Here is a 13,480-nt window from a genome sequence, read left to right as displayed (position 1 = left end):
TGCGGCAGCCCCATCATACGTGTTTTTCAGGGTGGTCGCTCCATCATGGAGGAGGACTGACCCTCAAGCACAGTGATGGGAGCTAAAGCTGTGCGAGTGCTGGCAACTGGGAGATTCACTTCAAAAGTGCACTCATGACCCCCGCTGAAATGCTCATGTAAGATGTACCCAGAAACACTTTTAAAGTGGAAATGAATTAGAACTGGTTGAATTAGTCTCTGTGAATAATTTAGCCGCTACATTTTGCATTAATTGTTGAATAATTTATTCACAAATACATTTTCTCCATTATTTGACCTCTGCTGCGAAGTAATGAATGCTATTTGGCAAATAATTTACTGTACAATATTTATATGAATACATTAATTCTGAATATAATTCCCTATTACCCCATTACTTCCAAATTCACTGAGTGGTCTAAGCACAAACAGCAGTCAGCCATCTTTTATAAGTCATTCCTATTGCCTGGTCTGGTTCATCCTAATTCAAATGTCCCAGTGCATATTCCAAAATATTTCAGCCTGTTCTGGGCATGTTCCCTCTGGATGAAGCCTGGAGACCTCTTGGAATAAACAGAGTGATGTGCAGGCAGGTGCAGTTGTGGGTTGCTGGATGAGGGGAGCAGCAAACATGGGAAATATTCAGACAGAGGGGTTTTTTGGGTTTTTTGGATTTTTTGGAAGGCATCTGTAAGTATCCAAAATCTCACTGAGATTTGACAGGTGCTAAACACATAATTCCAACACTCTTAAGAAAACCATGGCCTTTGCTGAAATCTTTTTTACCTCTGTGGTACAATGATACAACCTACTCTTTATTTAAGCACCTGGGCAGCAGACTTCGCGCAGTTAGAGTCACAGTCTAGAAGATGGACAAAACCCATGCTGCTTTATAGACATCTTGTTACTTGGGTATTTAGGATAAGCAAGTGGGAAACTGACTGCAAATATCTGCTTGAAATACATGTAATCAACATGCACCTTGGAAACCTCTCTGAAAACAACCTTTGCTCTCTCCTCTTGGACATGAACAGCACACTAACACACCATCAAGAAATTGCGCTGGATTCAACTCTGCCTTCATGACAGCTACGGTAATACAAGAGCAGCAAGGTACTGCTCTGCACATCCAAATACGATGAAAGACCATTAAAATACCTAGACAACACATACTTGAAAGGATATTTGGTTCACAGATTTATGGCAAACATATCAAACTTACTTTCTTCTAACCATGCTTTCATGACTTTGAGTCCAGCAGTTCTCCTAGACAAAAGCAACAGGTGAACATGAGCTACACAAGCCCTGTGGCTGGAAGGCTCTACATGACTATTTTGCCGCAGTTCCCAGAACCAACCAATGCAGCAGCAAAGCCAGGGAGAAGTTCTGCATTTTGTCACCCTTTACTTGCCACTTTTTAATGAAAAGTTGAAATATTTAAAATCTGTACTGCTAAATTTGCTTAACCAAATTGACAGTTAAAGGCAAGGGTCCCCTGCTATTTTCAACCACGCTGACAGCTGAATTTTTTTCTGGAGGAGGACAGCGTGTTTGACATAAATATTTAACAAAAAACATCCCTGTAAACATGAAGACTGGTAATTTTGAGCCTTTTCTACATTTAACCAAACAAACTGCTTGTTGGGCTGGCATTGGTGGACTTGCGATTTTCCATGTTCATAAATCAATCAACCATCTGGGACAAGGAACATAATCAAAGGGATTCACACTCGTCGAAGCCCCTTTTCAGCAGTGCTATGTGTGGATACCAGGGAGCTTATCCATGCTGCTAGAACCTACTTGATGGCCTACTGTTCTCTGCTGGGGAAGGAAGCACAGGAAAATCCTCGTACTCCGTAATTTAATACCGCCGCTGCAGGTTGAAACACCTCAGACTGCACCTCTGGGAAAAGGTATAAAGAAGAGACAGAGCACTGTGTACATTTGGGATGATTTAATCTCCTTCATCCAGAGAGTAAATGTTGACTGAAACAAGACCTTTATCCTGCAGGGATCATATATATTGTCTGCCTTTCTTGTACCTTTTCCATGCTGTGTCCTGAGCAGAGAAGAACAAGCATTTCCTTCACGGATTTTGAGCTTCTCTTGCCCTGAGTTTGAATAGATACCTGCTTTCACACCATAGCCAATGCTGCTCAGGACCTGAAGAGCTCCTTTTTTCTTTTTTCCAAATGTAACTGTTTCATGAATTTTTTTTTTCACTTTCTTGTGGGGAACAAAAATCAGTCCTTCAGGAGAATCTCCATCTGGAGAAGGCTTACTCATATACTGTCTAGAGCCATGTAAGAGAAAGAGAGCCATAAAGCTGTAGACTGCCACTGCAGCTCATTCAAGATGCCTTTTTTTTCCCCGCCCTGGGAATCCCTTCCAATTCCAATAATAGTTCAGATAATTTATTCAAGTTCAGACGGAAAAGAAAAAATTATCTATCCCACACATACTCATAGATGGACTTGGTCGCAAGAGAGGATTGCTAGCTTGCGGCCAACTCTGAACATAGACACAAGACTAAAAACTTGGAGAGCCATCTCCAATACCATCCCTTAGACATATCATGGAGTGCATAATTAGATGACAGATTTTGATCTTCACACAACAGGAGTCAGGTGTATTTTTCACTTATTCTCCTTTCCATGCATTGCTTTTCTAGTCTTTGTTACTTCAATTTTAATTCATCGTGTCCATTATTCCCTTCTAAACAATTTATCTTGTAACTTATTTGCAGATGGAGGAAGCTGAGGAGGGATGGAGGGATTTGTCCCTCTCATTTTTGCACCTGCTTGCTTTCACCTACAGGGTGCTCCTTTTTCATGCTCATTCTCTCATGTCTCTTTCAATTATAGGCAGTTTTCTTCAAAATGTCATCTCTAAGTAGTTTCCCAAAGAGAGGCTAGCTGCTTTTTCTTCCCTGAATTCCTCTCCTCCAAAGATACCATTAATGGTATCCCTTAGGATACCTTAGGATTACCTTAGGATGCTCTTCCCCCAATACAGACTATCTATTGTCATCTATTTTCTGGATTTCTTATTCCCCAGAAAATATTTTTTTCTGAATTATAATACTCACATAAAGTTGCATTTGTTGGGAAATTTGTACCAGGGGCAAAGGCCACAAAAGAGGTGGTACTTACAAGATATATAGATCTTGAGATACTCCAGTAAAAAGGGACACATTTCACTGACACTGAATTAATTTCTTACAGTTGTTCAATTTCCTTTGCTCCCAGTCATGGCTACAAATGATGCACTGATCTCGGTTCTGGATCTGTGGACAGCTAATGAGTAGAAGTCCTTAACTCAGGTTCCTGGCTGCATCATAAAATAGTCTTTTTTATAAACCAGAAATGACTGCAGAGGGAGGAGCATTTTTTTGGCTGGGTTTGCTTGACCTGATAGTGCTCAGTCTCACAGTGTCCGTGATCATGGACAGTGTAATTGACCTGATAGTGCTCAGTCTCACAGTGGCCGTGATCATGGACAGTGTAACATCATGTAACATCTCATTCCCTCCATAACCAGAAAAATACATGGATCTGCTTCTTTACCTGGCAGAAACAAATCCTGGGCTAGGACCTTCATTTAGTAAACAGCTGGAATTACTCAGCCCTCATTTTTTACTAGCTAGGTCTTTTTCAGCTTTGTTTTTTGAAGACACTGAGGACAAGTAGCTGTCAGCCTCTCAAGAAGCGTCCTTCTTTCCTGGGAAGGTCAGGATGCCCTTGGTCCCGATTAGATCGACACAGGAGGCTTCATAGCACTCAGCATCTATTTCTCCTTCCCACATTTGTCTACGTCCTTCCTTGTTCTCCCATAACTCTATCACCTGGGATGGTTTTGACAATTCTTTCCTACATGCTCAATCTGATTTAGTTTCCTTATATTTCCCCAGGGACTTGAATTGCTGTTCATGCCCCATTTAGTTTCCTTTTAGAGAGAACACCACTCGGTGTAAATGTAGTGTCCCCAGCCCCAGGAACAGGAAGAGGAGTATGGAGCAATTTCAAGGCTGCTCGATTTCTTTGGCTCTTACTTTGTTCCCTTTCACACTGCTCTTCAAGGAGGATCCCCCACTAGACCTACAGAATTTAGATAGAGCACCTATTTGATTTCTCTCATTTCATGCATTCTTTGCATTGTCTGCTTGAAAACATAGCCCAGTCACAGCTTTTGTCCCTCAGCAACAAGATGTCGCACACTTTCAACCACACAATCTCACCTTGCAAAAAGAAAAAGGAAAAAAAGAAGGAAAAAAAAGAGAAAAAAGTCTTCAGGCAAGTAAAGAGCATCAAGCCCTATAAAAAAAGCAGGATGTGTTTCTTAATCACCAACTGCTACCTGCAAGAGCAGTATCTTCTTTTCTACTCTTATGAATGACTTATTTTATTTCCTTTTTTTTCTGACTACCAAATGCTCAGCTGACAGGATAGCAACAGTTTCTCGTTATCTTCAGGGGGACAGGCACTACTCAAAGCAGTGGGAGCAAATGCTTTGCCTATGTCCAAAAGCACTGAGATTAGAAACGCAGGTCTTCAAAGTCCCGCTTGATTTTCAGATATGTGCAACTCACCTTGTTCTGTGGTCTGGCCTTTTCCTCTCTACTTCTGCCTAGTCTGCTGTGTATTTTGCTTCAGTGATACAGCAAACACCTGAAGCCCCATGTGATAGATGGCATTGAAGAGGCTTATTTACAAATGCTCACATTTTCCCAGGTGAAATTTCCTGATCCAAGATGGAAAATAGGGTGGAGCCTTATAATAAATACCAAACCAGTAACTCTGGAGTGTTCCCAATTAAGGCCAGTCCCCCGCTGCTCTTCTGGGCTGCTCTGCCAACCCCGTAAACTGTCAGTGTGAACGAGCTGGATTGTAGCATTTTGGAGAAGTACATGCTTCTCTCACAGGCAGGCTTTAAAAATGTAAATGTGTGTAGGAGGATCTATGCTTCAGGCTGGCTCCTCTAAACAGAACAACTTTTAATTATTTTTTTTAAATACTGCCACAGGCTCCTCTTAAATTGATGAGAAGTGCATTCTACTTTCCTTTACAAAAAGGCATTGTATATTACACTTAATCTGATTAGGTAGGAAAAAAAAAAAAAGAATGCCAGCTGTGCTTCTAGGGGCTTTAAATATGTCCTTTTAAACAGAATGCTGTTTATATCAACTCACTTTAATATAAGGTAAAGCACATTTAAACAGTCATTTTAAAATACCACACAATTATTATATTATTGCGGCCCCCTTGTTATGAAGACACCTTACAGAGGAAAAAATTTCTGAGCAAAAACTGCTGTCACCAAATTGTAATTTACTGACTCTGAAAGTGTTAAAGAATTAGAGCAATAGAGATTTAAGATTATCCACCAAGGAAATGAGCCTTGAAACCTGTATCCCGATGTATTTGGTTACAATTTCATTTCTGAGGGAAATTATATTAAAAAAAAAAAATCACATAAATCTTTTCAAATAAGGAAAGATATACTGGGGAATCAGGATGGGATTATATCTCCTGGCCATTACTTCCATCCAGAGGACTTTATTTTGCAAAGGAGATGAATAACTTTACCCATATGAGCAATGAAAAGCCAATTCATCACTTTAAATCAATGGTCCCAGTTGACTTAACTGAGCCTTGAAAAAGGCCACTAGGGCTAGACTGTGACAGGGAAGGCTGCCCTGGTTACAGTGTTTGGGCAAAGCAAGGATCAGAACCCCAGCCTCGTTCTTTTTCCAATTTACTATATTACATGTTTGTTCGCTAATGAAAGAAGGTGTGAACGTAAAGACTGCCATTAATGAGAGAGATGAAATTGTAACCGAGCCTTGTGGTTTGGATATTTGTCCCATGTAAACAAAACCAAACCTAACATTTAACTAATGACTCTGACACACTCTCCTCAAAGAGGTCAAGACCAGAAGCATGAGGAGATAGTGAAGAGAGGGTTAAAACTGAGATAAAGCTATAAGTAACCATGAGTGTTTAGGAGAAGAATCCCACTATGTGGCCAAGCTGTATGTGCTGTAGCAGGACGCAATGGACTGAAACTAAAAAGAGGTAAATTGTAATTTGTGTTAGGTAACATGACTAAGTGATGAATAAGGACCTGCAATAATTTGCTAAAGGATTTACAGGCACCCAAGAAAAGATGAAACGCTCACAAATGTGTCATGCTGCGGAGAATCCTTCATTTTTGCAAATGGCTGGACAGTGGCATTCAGGAGTATTTAGCCAGCTCTATTATTTGTTTCTTGTTGGTGGCCTCTGTCACCTGATATTGAGAAAACCAAAGCAAGGTTATATTTTGTTGCTGCCCTTGTATTTTCTTCTTCCCTGTTAGCTTCTGAGCCACAAGACCTAAGGCACTTTGGGGTATCTGGTGTCAGCTGGGGAACTCTTAAGGTAACTGTTGCTGCAAAGTGCAGAAAATCTGAGCCCTTTTCTATCCTCTCAGTCCCACCCAAGCTCTTACTAATTTCTTCAAAGCAAACTTGGGCCACGGCTCTAAACAGCTAGGCACAGCACGGTTGACAAGTTAATACCATGCAGGCTATCAGATCATCTTATAAAGGATAATATCCGTAGTTCACAAGACGTCCACATTGCTATATACTTTACCCAGTGCAACATGACTCATCAAACCTTATGATCTATAGCCCAAAGACCAGTAGAAAATGAAGATAACAAACAGCAATAACAAAAGCCTACCTTCCTGGAAAAGTATGGCACTTGTTTCACACTAACCAGCATACGGTGCACAAAATCTACCTGGCCCTGCTCATTTGGTCAGATCTTCTGATCAGAGACCTACAGAACCAACTTCTACTTCTTAGAGAAGGATATTGATTAACACGTTACAGAAGCATCCCACCTTCTAAAATCATGAAAATCTAGAACAGTTCAAACCTCTCACTAATGATTACAGGAGTTTTAATCACTTCCATTTTGAAATTCAAATTGGATATAACACTTGAGCACCTATAATTATCTTTATGGAAGTGAAGATTTTCATTATGTTAGGGCACTTTACATATATCAGGCAGAGAAATAACAAGATTCAGGGACCAAAAACTGAAAATGTACAGACTCTGATTCAAAATAAGATTCACAATTCCAGTGATGAAGACAATTAACTACGGGAACACGGGAATGTGATGGATTCAACTCTACTGTAAGTGAAGATTGGATGACTTTCCCAAGGGTCTGTTGTAGCTCACATATAAGACAGGAGCAAAATAGGAGTTATTAAATGACATCTTTCACTTCGTGTTATCCATAATGTCCGAACAATTGCAATGACTCCTCCTGCCTTTACTGTTTATAAAGTTTGCAATTATTATCATAAGCAGTCCACATTTAGATGCTTCATCATAGAATAAACTTTAAAGGAGGAAATGATATTGTTAAACTCTAGAGCTCAGCTTAAAACACCAGTGCATGGCATACAGCTAGTTTTAAGATTAAGTTGTAAAATTGGTACGTAAATATCACACTATCATTCATGATTTAAAAAGCAGCCAGTAGAACAGGAATCTAACAAAAGGTATGAGCTGTAATTGTATCACTAGGCATCCTTTATGACTCTAATAAAGTACTGGAGTTTAGTTTCTGCTGAGAGGAGGAAAAGCTGATACTACACTGGTTGATGTTGCAGTACAAAGGAAGTAGAGAATCCTTATCTGCAGATAAAAGAGACATAAGCTCTAATGAAGACATGCTTAAAAAAAAAGAACCCCCTCCCAGTCTAATAGCCTGAAGGCATCTTAACTAAAATGTCTGAGAATGAAACCCGATCTGTTTAATTAATGCTGACCTCTAATCGTTAACAGCAATTACATAACAAAAACTATCTCAAGACAGGGATTCATGCACTAGGAAATTAGATACAGTAGACAAAACAATAATTAAAGAGCTGAACATATTTGCTTCTGGAACAGCATCTAGTACATTTACGCTTGTGTAAATGCAGGATTGTATCCTTCAGCTGTGGCACGGACAAACCATCTGGGCTGGTGATCTATGTGATGTTGGACTTCCAACATGATCTGTGATGTTCACTGCTATGGTTTGCTTCTATGCCCACGATGAAGCTAGAAGCTGCTATTTCCCATGCTTTTCTTATAACTGGTTTGACTTAACTGGTCACTGAGTCAGCATTTTGTGAGTAGCATGAGCCATAGCATAAAGAGCAGCTGTTCACCGTCTCTTCTGAAACAGCAATGAGGAGGCATCAAATTAAGTCAGGAAGTAACAAGTTCAGAATACATGAAGGGATATATGTACTTCAAACATTGCAGAAGGCTAAGATACTACAATATACAGAGATTTCAAAAGTGATGAAATACCAACATCATGTATGCAAAAGGAAATATAATACTTCTGAGTTGGAAGTTGGAGCTGCAAATGCCAGAAAACAGCATAAAGACTGAGGAAGTAGGGGATGATTGCCTTGTTCCTGAGGTCTTACACATTCCTGTTGCCTGATGCTGGCAATGGCTGCACACAAGACACACAGTCCTTTCAAGGCCATCCTTTTACTTAGGGATTTTGAGATTGGGCCTGTCTTTTTTTTTTTTTCCTCTTTTTTTTTTTTTTTTTTGTCACACCCAATTAGGGTTCACTATAATGCTTTCAAACAGCTGAGTAACATGGTTACTTGGCCTATTTATGTAATTTCATGGCAAATGGCAAACACTGGGGCCATTTGCCGCGTCAGTGGCACACTTCTGTCTTAATTACACCTTGAGCCCTTTGCCTTCAGCTGGTGCAAAGCTGAGAGATGCTCTTCAGATGGAAAGGATGACCCCTGCCTCGACAGCTGCAGTGAGCTCCGCTTTCCTGCTAGGGCTGGAACTGCTGACTGCCTGCAGCTAAAATGATCACATCTCTCCCTTGCACCATAAGAGATTATGCATGATTACTGGGCTCCTGTAATCTTGGCTCCCTGAGCTCTTCTTAAAAGAGCACGTCTATCTGCTGGTACAGCAATCTTTACTTCCAAATATCTGCAGTGCTCCCTTGCTCTCCCCTTTGCTCCCAGCACCTTTGTTCCCAGACGCCATTCTCCCTCCTTTAAGTCCAAGTCTAACAGAAAAGACTGAGCCATCCAAAAGCAAACAAACCAAATGGATCATTTCCTTGTCTGACTCGGATCTCTGCAATGTGCAAAGCTTACACCTCCTGCTGACTGGTGGTCCCCAGGCATCAAACTTCAGCAGTGACTCTGAGAGATATAATATTTGATGTTATCAAGAAACTGCTGAGCTGCTGTGGCTGATAACACTACGCACAAAACAGTCACTTCCACCCAGCCTAAGGCACTACCCTGGATTAGCTCGCTCACTCCCTTCACAGCTCTTAAAGACGCTTGCTCAATTTAGGTCATTTGGCCAGAATTGTTTGTCTCAGCTCACTATGCAAGGCAGAAGCCCTTCCTCTCCCTCCCTCTCTGGTTGTATTTTCTCAATCTCCCCCCTTCCCCCAAAAAAAATCAGAGCAGAATTTTGCTCAGTCCATCTTCTCCCTTCTGTCTCCTGCTTCCCATTCGCAGCACAAAAGCTTTCCTTTGTCAGATTTGTTGGCCTGTGACTGACAAGCAATTACAATAAGTAATTTCATTTCAGTGGAAGATAATAAAACGTGATACCATAACTATCCACAGAGCCTCCAAAGTATTCGTGTTCACTCTAATAACCTGGTGAGATGCTGTTAATCTTAACAGAGGCTGCCCAGCAGGTGCTGGGGAGCTGAATCTTCATATTCCTTCACTGTTTGCCGATCCTTCCACAGGGAAAGCTCCAAGCTGTTAAAATGCAATGGCCCTGCTCTATTTTTTAATTACATTTAGTTTATTAGAGGCACAATCAGATGCATAACTAATCCTGGAGCCTGCTCTACCTTACCGAAGAGGGAAAGGGAGGTCTGACTCATTTAGGCTCTCACAATCTCGGATGTGTGGAGCGGTTTCCCTCTGGGAGACAGAGGTGTTGAAGGGCAATGTGCGGTGGAGAGGGAACTCTGTTGTTTTCAAAAGCAGATGATTTTTACTGATACTTCCCTCCCCTGCCCAGGGAGCCTTTTGATGCAAGTTGCCTTTGTTTTCAGATATTCCTCCTAAAGCCAAGATGTGCCAAGGTAAGATCGGTGCCCATTTGCCATTTAAAATTCAGTCTGTCTGTCCCCTCAGAAGCAGAGTGCAAATGAGCTGTGTAGGGGCGAGGGGACAGAGGCACTTGGTGCCAAAGAATTACAGGCCTCCCCCTTAGAAAACCTGCATTTACCAACACTGCAGAAATAATATTAACTTTTCTTGAGATGCCACCCCTGGGTGCACATCAGCACAAGAGGAGGAGTAGGGAGAAAGGAGACAACAGTAGAAAGCAGAATTTGCACCAGAAGCACATCAGTGTCCCAACAGTAAAATGGTGATGCTCATACCTCTTTGAAAGCCTGGGTATTTCTCAAGACATACATCACCTTGGTGCACAAGCGACCCATGGCCTCCTGCTCCTGAGCAAGCAGAATCCCACCCTGCTGCCAGAACAAAGACAAAATCATCCCCTCAGCATCCTGCCAGCACTGCAGAGGGCGTGATTGAACACACATGACTTGCTGAGTCCAGAGAGGAGCTCATAACTGGGGCATGGCAATCTGAACTGTGACCTTCACAGAGATGAACCTGACCTCCCTCAACTGTGCAGAGAGGGCAGCAGGGAGAGAGGGAACAGGGTTCAGTCAGACAGGTTTCCGCAGCGTCAATGGTACTTTTTTTGACAACTCTACTTTCAAAATTTCTGTAACCACAAACACACCATAATGAGGTGAGAGGGCAGAGATCTCTCTTGGAGAGGGCTAGTTCAGGGACTAAAGTGTGAGGATGCTCCTTTTAAAGAGGGAAAGCCAGAGGAGCTGCTCCCAGCCAAGGGCAAAAGAGCTAAAAGGCTGCTGCTAAATCTTCCATGTCCGCTTGGAAAGCAAAAGTCTAGCTATAAGAAAAACTGGAGGGCCAGCATGGTCCTCATTAAAATCCACCTGGCTGCTGTTCGATAATGTGTTGTTCTTGTTAAATCCACAACTGTAATTAAATTGTTTTCCAAGCTCTTGAGAAGTAACTGAAATGCTTAGAAATGTTCTGAAGGAAATGACAACAGTAACTGTGATATGACTGTCTCCATCTTCCAAAGATAACATGCAGATCTCTATCCACCAGCAGGTGGGTTCTGGGCTAAAACCTATGATACTAGCTCTTTAGAAAGTAAGTTGTATATGGCCCAAATCTCACCCCTTTCAAAACTGAGAGGTGGGAAAGGCATGAGCATCGTTTCAGTCTTCTGTTCTTCAACCAAAATACATCCAGACCCTGTTGAATTTCAAGGGAACTCGGTATTTATGGTGGAGGATGGTCCTCTGAAACACACTGCATGGACATCTCAGAGAGTTAATTCCTCTGCCCTCCTGTCATTTTTTTACAGCTAAATGAAGGCTTAGAAGAGAGGAGTAATATATATGTTGAAGATAGCTAGGCTGTGTTTTTCTCCAAACATTGTCAAAGCAAAACTACAAGATGTTCCTGGTATTGTCTGGAAATCTACTTATGTCACATCCTTAAGCATACTTCCCTTTATTCCAGAGGGCCTTCTTGAGTTTGCATAGTGAAAATGGAAAAAAATGAAATTCTGTATTCCTTTAATATTGAGAACATGGGAAATAAATAACCTTGGGCTTTCTCTCCTACAAGAAGAGAAGTGATGTAAGAGCAAGCTAAGTGCAGCTGACTTACCTGGGTTCAGAAATATGGTCCAAACCAATAAGAGAGCCTCTTGCATAAAGTAAAAAGGTCAAGAGTATAAAGATGTGATCTCGACGGGGAAGAGAGCCAAGAAAACAGTTCGCTATTTAAATAGCTAATTAAACAAAATATAATTAGGGCTAACTTGGCCCCTTTCCCAGAGTTCATAAACCCACACAAGGAATCCCCTCTGGGGCCAGTACAGCCTGACGCGTGCCTTATTTAAATCAGGCCATTTAAATAGCTGACCTTTTTTAGTGTCAGCTTCTGCTTGTTCATACACCCACATCTCTTTCTGAAGCTAACCTTTTATATTGCTGCCTGCCTGCTTGTGTCGTGTCTTCCCCACGTTTAGACGTAGCAAGAGCCAAATTAAATAAACCAGATTTACAACAGAATAAGAAGTTGCAGGAAACCCTTTGCTGCATTTTTATTTCCCAGGTCCCATTTGTTGAGCAACAGCCTGCCTCACATGGCCTTGAAGGACTGGGCGAGTCCAGCTCCCTATAGTTTGAAAATCCCAAACTGTAAAAGACAAAGCTATGTTTTGATGGAAGTATTGCACGGAGTTAATCCAGGTAGGTATTTGCCTTGTTCTCATCAAGCTCTCAAGTACACCAAAGCCTCTTTTTGCGCAAATTCAGCAGCCTGATGTGCTCTCTGCTGGACTGGTACCAGTACCCCACTGCTCTGCTAAGCCTGAGGAACAGATTTTTAGCAGCAAATTAAATCACTTGGGCACAAGCCCACCCTAACCTGTTTCACAGCTTCCAGACAGGTGGCTTATATTATACTAGCCCATTGCTCAGGTAGAGTTGGCTTTCCATCTCATTACTGACCATATGGACATGTGGTCCATATGATATGGAGCACAGGGAATCCCTCCTTTAAAAAGAAAAATTCACATCAGAAAAGAACTTGCAGACTCATAACCACAAATGCCAAGAGAAAGAGTAGGGGAAGAGTGGAATGGAGAGGCTGTAACTGCATTTCTCTCTGTCTAAAAAAACCCACTAAGGTCTGATTCAAAAAACTTGAAGTCAAGAGTCTTTTCATTGCCTACAGGAGGCTTTGGATCAGAATTTGATTTGGGAAGAAGGGGGAGAATTGCAGCTATCAAGAGCTTTCATTGAAGTGAAACAATGACTTAAGCACAAGAGCTAGAGTTAATGAAAGGACAAATTATGATGCACTGCTCAGGGAGACACGTACACTTATCCTGCACAATGTGTTGTGCAGGAGGCACCTCCCTTCCAGGTTGTTTGGATGCTTTTGCTTTATTCTGATTCCTGTCAAAGTTTATTTGCAGGAGAATAATATAAATTCAGAAAGGGACCTCCAAGCTATACACGTGGAAAATACGTCCATCCAGTAAGTCCAAAAGCTAGTCAGACATCACCTCCCAGTTATTGACAATGCTGCAAATATTGATTAAAATATATATAATTATACTGATTTCAGTCTGAATTGATACTCCACATTTTTTTCACACATGGCTGTTTTTACACTCTTCAGAGGAACACCAATGTCAAACACTTTCAGAGGAACAGAGTGAGCACAGTCCTAAACAAACAGACCAATTCCAACGGTGTCGAATGAGGTTGATGGAGAGGAGTTTGTGGCTTTTGTATCAGAGACCTTGGGAAATGTCTCAGGAGTCTTTATTATGCCCATTA

The sequence above is a fragment of the Aptenodytes forsteri genome, unplaced genomic scaffold, assembly GCF_000699145.1.
Source record: "Aptenodytes forsteri isolate BGI_AS27 unplaced genomic scaffold, ASM69914v1 Scaffold340, whole genome shotgun sequence".
Lineage (NCBI taxonomy): Eukaryota > Metazoa > Chordata > Aves > Sphenisciformes > Spheniscidae > Aptenodytes > Aptenodytes forsteri.
The sequence above is the reverse complement of the archived record's forward strand: the minus strand, read 5'-3'. Positions refer to the sequence as shown.